This window comes from Nanorana parkeri, unplaced genomic scaffold, assembly GCF_000935625.1.
Source record: "Nanorana parkeri isolate BGI_ZX_2015 unplaced genomic scaffold, ASM93562v1 scaffold200, whole genome shotgun sequence".
NCBI classification, from domain to species: domain Eukaryota; kingdom Metazoa; phylum Chordata; class Amphibia; order Anura; family Dicroglossidae; genus Nanorana; species Nanorana parkeri.
The window spans coordinates 661,974-673,764 of record NW_017306468.1 but is presented as its reverse complement, the minus strand read 5'-3'; positions in this window follow the sequence as shown (position 1 = coordinate 673,764).

The window sequence follows — 11,791 nt, the reverse complement described above, 5'->3', positions numbered from 1 at the left end:
ATATATATATATATATATATAATGCCCCAACTTTAATTTAGAAGCTGCTAATATTTTGGTAACTTTTTGACCCTTTGATATATTTACTTTAGTTAACAAAGAAATAGAATATGAGAATTTCATAACCACCGGCATTTCATTTGATCTCATCTACGATATTTGCTTACAGCAGTAGGCTACGCTACATACACGGGTATAATTTTAGAATTTTGTTTGCCCTTAGTGGCAGTAAATGGTTGCAGCTTTGCTTTTTTTCTTTCCTTTGAATCACGATCACATGTCTAAATTTGCCTATTTTCCCCGCTGAACAAGCCAAGACCCAGATATTCTTCACATTTAATTGTCCTGCTGGAATGTCGTAATGCCTTTTCAAATTAAGGTAGATCCCCACCAGGATATTTTTTTAAAAGAAAGCCTGGCCAAGTATAACAGTCATGTCATGTACACATATTATAATTACAGTTTCAGAAGAAAGAGGGTCTTTTTTTTTTTTTTTCTTTTCTTCATAATGACATTTAACGAGTGAATTCTTGATCGCTTTTATTTTTTCTTTTCCTCCCTTTTACACAGAAGAGCAATTTTTATAAGATTTACTCATTTTCAAGGCTTCTGATGTAGGAGCTAGCATGCATACACAACAATACAATTTATATGGTAAATGGAACCAAATAATGACTTTACTGAATGTTATGGCTTGGCTGAAGGAAAATGTCACACTAAATAGCTGCCAAATTATGGATCATGCCAAAGTGTCACAAGTGCACTAAAGACAAATGGCACCTGAGGTTATTGCCACTGTGACACTCTTGAATTATGAAACTGAGGACTGTCCTCTTGTTAAGCATTTTATGCCCTCATTATAGTAAAGAGTGTTTGTGCAGGATAAGTGAAAAACACTTTACAAAATTCTGGCATTCAGCTGTACACTTCAGTGTGTGTGTGTACACGAATATAATGATACACTGTTTTTTATGTCATGCATTATTTGAACAGTATTTTTCACAGAAGGTGGTCTGTTTAGAAATACAGGTGAAACTCGAATAATTAGAATATTGTGCAAAGTTAATTTATTTCACTAATGCAACTTAAAAGGTGAAACTAATATATGAGATAGACTCATTACATGCAAAGCAAGATAGTTCAAGCCGTGATTTGTCATAATTGTGATGATTATGGCTTACAGCTCATGAAAACCCCAAATCCACAACCTCAAAAAAGTAGATTATTACATGCAATCAATAAAACAAGGATTGTACATCGAACAATATCGGACCTCTGAAAAGTACAAGCATGCATATGTACTCAGTACTTGGTTTGGGCCCCTTTTGCAGCACTTACTGCAATTACTTTTGCACGATATTCTAATCGAGTTTCACCTGTATATATAAGTTTTTGTAGCATATTCTTTTCAAGTACAGTTGATTGAACCTTTGCGAAACCCAAGAACAAAAACTCTTAAATGGGGTACATTCGTTTTCCTTTTTTAAGGTGTTCTTTTTTTTTTTTTCACCTGAAAATCCTGCCCCAATACACGTCCTGTTCTTGGGGGCAAAGCTCACTCATCATACTGTATCCATGGAGGAGCAGCATTGTCAGTGTAGGACAGAAAGAGTTAGGACTACAAAACACTTTCTCCTCATCTCCATAACATAGGGAGGAAGTGTTTTTTAGTCCACAGAGCGATCTGGGAACAATGTTAACTGATGGAGTGCACCACAGGCAGTGTACACGAAGCTATCTGCTCACTGTATTTCAACAGGTATTTTTCCTGCTCTTTGAATATATATAATAGTCAGAAAACACTCTCCCCGGATGCATAATCGATGCATCCAGGGATAGTTATTGATTCCTAACCACATGTAATCATATCACTTCATTACATGTGGTGTGCAGGCATTTACATGTAGCAGCTGTCAATTGATCATTACCTTGAATTGGTGACAGCTGCTGTAAACGCCAGATTAAGGATTCCTGTTGCAGGAAAACGTAAGTTCCTGATGCAGGAATCCCTAATCGCACCCAAACTTACAGATGTGAATGGAGCCTAATACACATTCCCCCTCAACCTCCCCGCTCCCCCCATATGCATAAAAAAAAATACTCTACCCCTACCTCCATAAAAAAAAATGCTACCACTGCACATATAAAATAATACCCCCCAGCACATATAAAATAGTACAACTCCGGTCCCCTCCCCCCACATATAAAATAAAACAAAGAGCCCGCTTTCCTGCTTACATTGTTGCAGGAAAGAGGCATGCTCCCTAGTGATCCAGTGGTTGATTAGTAAGGTCTGGTACAGACCTTTACTAATCCATCCTTTCGGACAGCACTCTGAAATCCTTCAGTGAACGCTGGCTGAGAGGATCCGAGTGCCGACACAGAGAAGCAGCTATTCTGTCTTCATCCAACAGAGTTGTAGACTGTGTAGCAGGTCAGGTATGCAGTCTGTTGACCGCGTGCCCAACTTGTCAGCTGCCTGTGGGCCACATAGTACCGGCTTGCGGTCTGGAATTGGCCTGCAGGCAGGTACTTTGAGACCCCTTGCTTTGGACATTTGAAAACCATTTAGAGCTCTGTAAAGGTCACACCATCTTCAGAGACCATGTCATGATAGGGTTGCAACATAATATAAACTATATTGTACCAAAGACTGGCATTTTTATGGGCAAAGTGACAGCTTCCTTTGAAGAAGGTTGCTGTCACGTACCTGAAGTCCTGAGGAAGGCCTCTCTTTGCAACTCTCATCTGAGCACCACTGGGGATGGAACAGCAGATGCACAGAAAGAGAGGGGCACGAGTGCCTATGGTGTCGATGCTGATCACACTTGGGGAGGTGACACAGATATTTGGATACTGAAGTAAAAAGTCTGACTATCAGGAGAGAATGTAGATAGTATATCAGATGGCACCATTGCGAGTAGCAGAAGTGTAGTTGGGAACAAGCCAGGATGGTATCTTATGGTCAGCGCAGTACAGAATCAGGAGGCAAAGCAAAGTCAGGAGCAGGCCAGGTTGATAACCTGTGAGCAGAGAGGTACTGAATCAGGAGGTAGAAGAGTGGTCAGTAGACAAGTCTAGGTTACAAGGCAGACAGCAGGATCAGGAGTGAAGTCGGGTCAAAAGCAGGTTTCAGCAGCAGAATAAGGTATAACACATAGAAAAAGTTGAAGATCTCTCAGTAACGTGATTGCAGTGAATATCCTTAAATAGCCTGCCTAGTACCACGGCCAGGAACAAGCATGCGCACATGTGCTGCATCCATGCACATGACTGTGTGTGATACTGGCTAGACATGTGCACTAGCAAAAAATTCGTTTAGTTTAGTTTCGTTTTTCGGGTCCGAAATTAAATTAGTTTCGGACGAAATTCGTTAGCGTTAGTCCTGCCAAAATTCGTTTATGAAACAAAAAAAAAAACTTTACTCTCCAATGGCTGTCATTCGTCTTAGCTGTAATTCGGAATTCGGATGCATCCGAATCTCCGAAAATTCGTCCAAAACGAATTTCGGAACAAACCGAATCGCACATGTCTAATACTGGCACCATAGCGCCTTACTCGCACATGCATTTGCACAGCGGCTCGGTTTAGGTTGGATTGCCCTGACAGTTGCTCTGTTTGAGCACTCAGGAAAACCCAATCCTGGGTATGGTGACTGCCTCCTCTAACTCCCAGGATGCAGTGCGCGGACAAGAGTGGCCAGTTAACATACCACCTTCTGTCCCTCTTTCGTCCTCGGTTGTCCCTCTTTTTGGTCTGATGTACAGGTATCTATGGAGTTGTACTGTTTAACTACCAAAAGTGCTACTAAACTTTTTATATTGTCTCTTAATTATATTGTTTGCTATTTCAAGAAGAAAGTGTAAAGGAAAAGTAATGGTGAAAAAGAAACAATTCTCAGTTTAAGCATCCTTTTTGGCATATACTTTAAATTCTTGGTCAGCATAACTGGGAGTGTGGCAGGGGTGTGTCCATTGCCTAATGACATTGTGCTGGAAGGTGCCCCTTTTACTTATCTCAGACAGTTGGGAGGTATGCACTTTCCAGACCCAAACACTGTGTTTTTAAAGTTTATACTGAGTTAATGACTTTCTCAGAACAATCTGACACAAAGCTAACACAGAGTTTTTATTCCTGGCTCAGATCAAGGCATGGAATTACATGGAAGGGTGTGGAAGGTAAGTGTCAGTGGGTGGGAGGTTTTTCTTTCAAGAGTACCTAGGAAAAATGAGCGAGGGTATTTTTTCTAGCAGGTTTGTAGGAATATCTGGAGATGTGGTTATCCAGGGCAGAAAAATTATCAGAACCATGGTACGAAGATAAATCCTCTACAGGACGTCGCATAAAAACTTCCTCAGCACAGAAAAGGAAAGACAAACAGATCCGCAGTCAGCACAAACAGTAGAGTTAAATATGTGTTCTATATAACAAACATTTTTTATATTTGTCACAAATTCTGCTTTAAAGTGACCCTGTCAACACAGGACCCTGTCAGCACTTGCAAAGTAAGCTCAGCCTGTAATAAAAGAACATGCAAACCTTTCCGACTGCAGGTGTCTTTCAACTCTGATGCTTTGTTGCTCCCTGGTCACTGAAAGTATTACACATTTCTGGGTGTGTGAATAATTGCTCCCCCTGCTGCATGCTATATGTCTTCTCATATGTCACTACCCAGGGATGTCCCTATAATGAGGCAACATGTGGCTGCTGCCTCAGGCGGCATCTCTTTGGACCACATGGGGGGCGGCAAAAGAGTGGCATGGCATGTTTGCAGTGTGCCTGCTGCCCCCTTTCCAGTCACACCATCTCAGGTTTGCTTGAGATGGGCAGAGAGATGTGTAAGGGCCATACACATCTCCCCACCCAGCTCTTAGCAACCTGGGATGCCCTTGCTGGCACCACGCAGAGTTCCTGGCAACCAGTGACATCACTGGTTGCCAGGAGCTTGGCGGGATGCTGGCCAGAGTGTCCCAGTTTTCTAAAAGCCGGACAGGGAAATGCAGAGCCCTTACACATCTGCCTGCCTGGCTCTTAGTGTCGTCACTCTCCGCTAGCACCCCTCCCCAACTGATTGTACACTATCCAGCAACACTGCCCCCCCAGATTGCCTCAGAGGGCAAAAAGGCTAGCGATGCCCATGTCACTACTAAATGAATGAGCAACAAAAGTAACCAAAATGTGTGGTGGAGGGAGCAGATATTTGACACAACTGGAAGGCTTTAATATATCTTCAGTGGCCAGTGAGCAGCAAAGCACAAGAGTTTGAAGACCAAAGCCACCAGAAAAGCAAGTATACATACTCATTTTTTAATGGTTGGGCTGTGTTTAAAAGTGGATCTTTGGTAACAGGGTCACCTTTACTAAAGCTGGCCATACACCTATAGATTATCTGCAGATTTTCTATGGTCAGATGGAAAAAGTGCAACAGATTCCTCCATCTACGCTAAACTGTGTGGATGGAGAATTCTCCCACTGCGCCAAGCTTCAGTATCTTGCTAGTCGGCCGCACTGGCTGAACAATCTGATTGGATACAGGCATTGTTCAGGTATTTTGAGAGCCAGCGGGAGCCGACCTGCAAGATACTGAAGCTTGGTGCAGTGGGAGATTCCTCCATCCACACAGTTTAGCGTAGATGGAGGAATCTGTTGTACTGTTTAAATCTGACCTTAGAAAATCTAAAGGTGTACGACCGTTTCAAGACAGGCCAAACTATACAGGAGGGATACTATCTGAATGCAAAGATGTTTTGCCCATATTCATTACTATTGGGCTAAAAAAAAAAGCAACTTTTGCCCTTGATTCACATTTTTCATTTTTTTTTTTTACGCATACACAAAGGACGATTGCCTTTCCAATGTGAAAATAAAATGTCGGTGTCTAACAGATTTTTTAGCTCACACTTGAACACTTTGATAGAATATGGCCATTTTATGAATATGATTTGTAGTCATCACAATTACTGGATGTGAAATGTAAAAAAAACATTTTGGCATGAAAATAAGCAAAAATCCCACATGTCTCAGTCAATATTACATTGCCAGTAAAATCACACTCATTTATAATGGCAATCCACCAACCACAGTAAGAATGACCAGCACAGCAAACAGTGTGTAGTGGTTGGTATGTTCTGGTGGCTGGAGGGAAATGATGTGGGAGGGTTTATGTTCATCATGGAAGATTCCCATAGTCGAGATCCTATGCTTTGACTGGTTGATGAAGTAAATGATTTGCATATTATTTTGGATAACAATAGTTCTTCACAAATCAAATAACGTTTTAACGAATCAAAGTGTGGGGACCCTGTAGTGGGTATCACCTAGGATCCCACAGTCTCTTACTACTATTATGATTCTGAGTATAGAATTAATAAATAGGTTAATTTTGGTGGACCCAGTCAGCCTGGCCCCTAATCTGCTATGATGCTTTTATTTTTTACTTATTATGTTCCACAGTGAATAAGTAAGTAGTCCAAGGTTTTGTATAAAGCAGGAGAATAAAAATACAAGTAGTTCTGCTTCTGTTACAGTATGAAAATGGTGTTGAAGTGTCTGGGTTTGGAATTATCTTGATAACTACACTGCACCTCATGTTACCTCATGTCACTGCAGCGTACTACTGTAGCCTTGCAGCACAACGCTAATTAAAAACCCGCAGGCCACAGACTGCACAGACAAATTGCCACATATTGCCAATGTTCTGGAATGTGTTATAGCTGTGTTTAATTTTACTGTGAAAGGGAATGTCTTTACAAAGCAAAGATAGAACAAGCAAAAAGTTGTCATTTGAGCAATCCATGTAACAGCGGGTTTACCACAATTTTTGAGCGGTTGGTGTACAAACCAGTGCAATAGCCAGTCTTCAAGTAGTATTAAACTCTGATCTGGATTAATTACTGAAAAAAACGATGAAACAAATATACATTGCACAGCAAAGTATTTATTTTACATTTTAGCCCCATCATGTTTCCAAACAGCTGCAACTCTCTCAGATTTGCTTCCCTGAACTTCCTGTTGAGCACAAGAATACAAGGGAGTGCACAGTTTCCAGCAACTATCCATATTCTAGGATGAAGAAGGGAGAAGGAAGGAGGGAGGTGGAGGAAACAGAGAAAAGAGAACAGGGAAGAGGTTTGCATACCTGTGTCTGTGAGTTTGTGGAGACACACAGCTTACCAAAACACATAGGGGTGGCTCCATAGCACCCGGCAAGCCACCCTAAAAAAGGATATCAGGGCCAGTACTCAGGGGACCAGCTGATTCTGCAGGAAGCTAAAACTTTTGAACATCAAGAAGCAGCATCCATTGTAAGTGATCAAGTAAGTAGGTGACGAGGGAACATGGAGCCAGCTTCCTGGCCAATCAGGAAGCTGGGCAGCGTGTCATTGGCCGGGAAGCCAGCTCCATGCTCCCTTGTCACCAAGGAGCATGGAGCTGGCTTCCCAGCCAATCAGGAACCCGGGGTGATGGGCAATGACTCGCCCCCCTGGGCTTCCTAATTGGTTGGAAAGCTGGCTGACTCCAGTGAATTTGTATTCTTTGTGGCTATTGGTATGTACAGTATATTTGAATGAAAATGCCTATGCCCGCAGCTCAGCTTCAAAAACACTGCAAAACCGCAACCCCACATTTCCTGAAGGCCACACCCCCCTTTAATATTTAAAAAAATATAGGCTTCAGGTATATGTTTGGTAGAAATTGGATAGTGTCAGGACAGTACTAGAGCACTTGAATAGACAGCAAATTGCTGCCAACAAGGCCGCTGTAGTCTGCAGCATATCAGCAGTGATTTGGATACAACATGCATGAGGAAACACATTACTATGTATTAAAGAGCTCGGTAGGAACAGCACCTCAATGATACCAGCCAACAGCAAAGGTTACTTTATAGGTTGCAGTTCCTGCCCTTTTTGCACCCCTCCTCCTCCTGCTGAAGAGTCGAAGGTAGCCACCTCTTCTGCCTACCTTTCGGTCCAAACCTGCCCATGCTTCTCCGCTTCCTTGTTCTTCACTTTCCACTCTGTGCTACCCTCCACAAGATTCACCAAATGCATTGGCTGTTACATTTGTGGCCTCAAGCAAAAGGGAGGGAAGTCGGACAAGAGGTTTGAAAGGCTTACCTTACATCACATCAATTAAGGAAGAGGGTCACCATGGAGCCATGCTGAGTAGTACCAAACGTTGGCTTTACCCTACTACTAAGTATATAAAGCAGGGATTTCCTGCATGGGGCACTAACAAAACCATGTAGGAGCAGAGAGGGTTAATGCGGGTTGTGACTTAGGCTCCTTGCTGCCTTACAGTGACCGAGTAAACATCCTAGAGGTCATGGAGTGGGTGCAGCTGAGGAGATGGTGGGAAGACTGGGAAGGTCGGCACACGCTCTGGAAAATGCTCTGTGCATACATTGTAAGACATCCCTTACAAGGGAGGCTGTGCAGACTCAGTAGGGGAGCAAAGGTAGTAGGGTATACTTGGTGCCAATTTTGAAAATGGCACTCCACCTCTTCCCTCCATTGGCCCATGACCAAAATTCCAAGCTGGAGCTCTGGAATGAAACCCTTGGGGGGCTAGCCGTAGCAGTAGAGTGCACACCAGGCTCACATATGGGCAAAGCCCTCACTTACCAGATAGTGGTCCTAAAATGCCTTGTGATCCCTCCAAGCTTGTCATGCAAACATTCCATCAGGATACATTACAGACAGGCCCTGCTTCCTCCTCATAGCAGGCTCCAGATACGGCCTTCAGGGCTATGCCAAGGATGAGCCAATCTGGAGTGTTGCAAAATGAGTCCCACTGGCTATGCAGCAACTGACAAGCTTGCTAGAAGAAAAAAGAATCTTGATAAAAAGCAGAAAAAGTAATAAAGAATTTGCTTCTTTCTGAGGGGAGAAGATGTCCATTCACTTAGGACACTACCAAAAAACTGGAGCATGTTGGGAGTGGGAGGGGATACTGGACAGCACAACCCTAAGAACCTGACTTACTTATCCTCTATCCCTTAATGTATGATTAAGAAAAGAAAATTAATGCAGCCGCCATCTAAGGACTGATAGGCTACAATGCTGTATATTACCTTGTTGTTCTTGGGTTTGAATACACTTACTGTATAGACTAACATAGTGATATAAGCATACAGTATGTACTGTCAAAAGGAATGACAGCGCATGTTGTGTGAATTGGAGTGCAAGTGAGACCTTAGTAGCTTGATTACTTCCTACTACTGAGACTCTTCTGCTTTCTAATACAAAATAGCACCTTTATTTTGCGGCTTTGAAAAAAAAAAGCAAGCTTAGCATCCAATAAACAATGCATTTTTTGTTTGTTATTTTAGAACTATTTCTCTTAAAAACCAGACTTGATTCTTTTTCTGGTTCGTATATACGTATTTTTTTAAAAGTTCATTTTTTTAAAGAAGGAATCAGCCAAAATATCCACAAACAATCTAATAAAAGGCTATTATTCCATGACAACAGAAGGCATACCTCAAACATTTAGCTGCTCACTATGCAAATAGAACTGTGAAATATTTTGCAAAGACTATAGCAGTATGTATAGTACCACTTAAATTGCTTCCTGTGAACTGAACTAAGTCATGGGTCCTTTCATTTTAATGGGCCAGTAATAAAGATAAAAGACTAACATTTAACTGGTAAATCCCTCCAGCTACAATTGTATTGGGAGGTGAGCTAAGGAGAATGGCAAAATATCATCCTTCAAGCAACGTCTCTCACACAATAAAAATGAATGGTTTCACTAGCAATGAGAAATCATTCCGAGAATGATTGACATTTTGACCCTCTGCTGAATCTGATTTGATGGACACGATAAAAACCTTTTTTGCCCGGAAAATCTAGTCGGTAGCCTAGACAAAAGCAAATGTATGGTTTAGGTTTATAAAATAATATACAGTTGTGTTTATTTTGTACATGGAAAGGTTAAGTCAGAAAAAAAAAAATAGTTCAACAGATTGCCTATTTTACAGAAGTGTTTTTTTTTTCATCTAGAAAACCGTGCATCCTGTACAATCTTAATGGAGTAAAAACCTTTACGGACAAACTGTTCCTTATTGTCTGACCTCTCCTTCTCACCCAGGCCAGGGGTCACTCACAGGCCACTTGCATTGTGAGCTAGCCTTTCATGTTGCCCTCACACACAAACTGACGAATTGCTGCAATTAATCAAGACGTATTAACAATAAGAAGCAACAAAAAAAACAAAACACATATTATGGGTTTTTTGTGCTTCTGGCTATTTTTAGCAAATACGTACAAATGAAAACTATGCATCTCAATGACCAGATTGCTAAGTATGAACTGTTTGCTATGCAGAGAAACCAATAGCTATCAGCTCCATAGCTTAAAATGTAATTACGTGCGCACTTGGTGTGTCAGCAAAAATACCTAGTGAGACCTGAGTAAAATAAGTATCTTTAATAAAGCCGAATTGCTGCAGCAGTGTAAGAAGCTGCATCAAAATGTAAATGAGTCTGCGTTAAAACTATGCCTGCTGCACAGACTGGCACAATATTTTTAGCTTTTATTTTATTTTTTACAAATTTAAAGTAGGAGGCGCTTGTTTAACGCAGAACTATTGCGTATTTGTTTTCTGTGCAGCAAAGCAAAAGAAGTTCTAGCTGCTTCCTATTAAATGAAAATCCTGTGTTATGTACTTCAGGAACATTCTGGCTAATGAGAATGTAATGTCCTTAGTACAGCACAGAACTTCTTTTTGTGTTTGCAACCACAAGATGCTGGAAATTTGACAAATGATATCATTTAAGACAGATGCTTGCCTTAGGGACCAGTTTTTTGGCTTCCTGTTTCTGGCTTTTATTTCAGGGAGATTTGTAATTGCCACAGGATCTGTACCTGCTCAGTGTTTTAACTCCTTCAGCTAATTGGGAGTTGAAGAATTATTGGGTAGAGGCAGTACCTGGGTATTGTAGTCAGCTTTAAAATATGGTGTGTTTTGATTTTCTTTACATGTATTTTTAGCAAATTTACCCAGCTGCATTGGAGGCAGTCCAGACCTGCAGTATAAAATCTGTTGATGGGACTTGAATTTGCTGGAATTCCTGTAGTCCTCTTAGAAAAGTAACCTCAAAATATTTGTCATGAAAGCTAACTATCATTTTGTTTGTAAACATATGATTTATTTATTTTTGTTACTATTATTATTATTTATCAAGAAGAAAATGTAAAGCTTACTTTACATTTTGTTACATGTCCTTGTCTTCAGTCCTTCTTTATAATATACGAATGTCAAATAGCTGCTGCACAGGATTTGGGTTAGGACTAAATACACAATTTTAAAGGTTAAATGGAATTATATTTAAAACAGATCTAATATCATATATATCAGGACCATAAGTGCGGTGCTCTGCACTGTACCACAGTGGATCAAAGAAGGTCACAGCAAGGACACATAGAAAACAATTGTTTTCTAAATGTCCCATTCACACTTACAATGCAAACATACTGCATTTTATTGCAGGGCACTGCATGTCACTGCTGGACATCACACTGCAGCAGAGCACGCCGTTGTGCTGTGCAGGGACCTAAATGGAGTGTACACGTTGTACACTCCACATAAAGTTTTTTTTTAAAAAGGTAAACAGTGACAGCTCCCGGAGTGTGCAATAACCACGCTACCGTAGCTGTCACAACGCACAAGCCCACCCACTTAGATGCAGCATTTTAGCAGATGGGATTGTGTGAACGGGCCCTTGCATGCAGGGCCGGATTTACTCTCCCTGCCGCCCCAAGGCCAGGTCCTGTGATGCCCCCCCCCC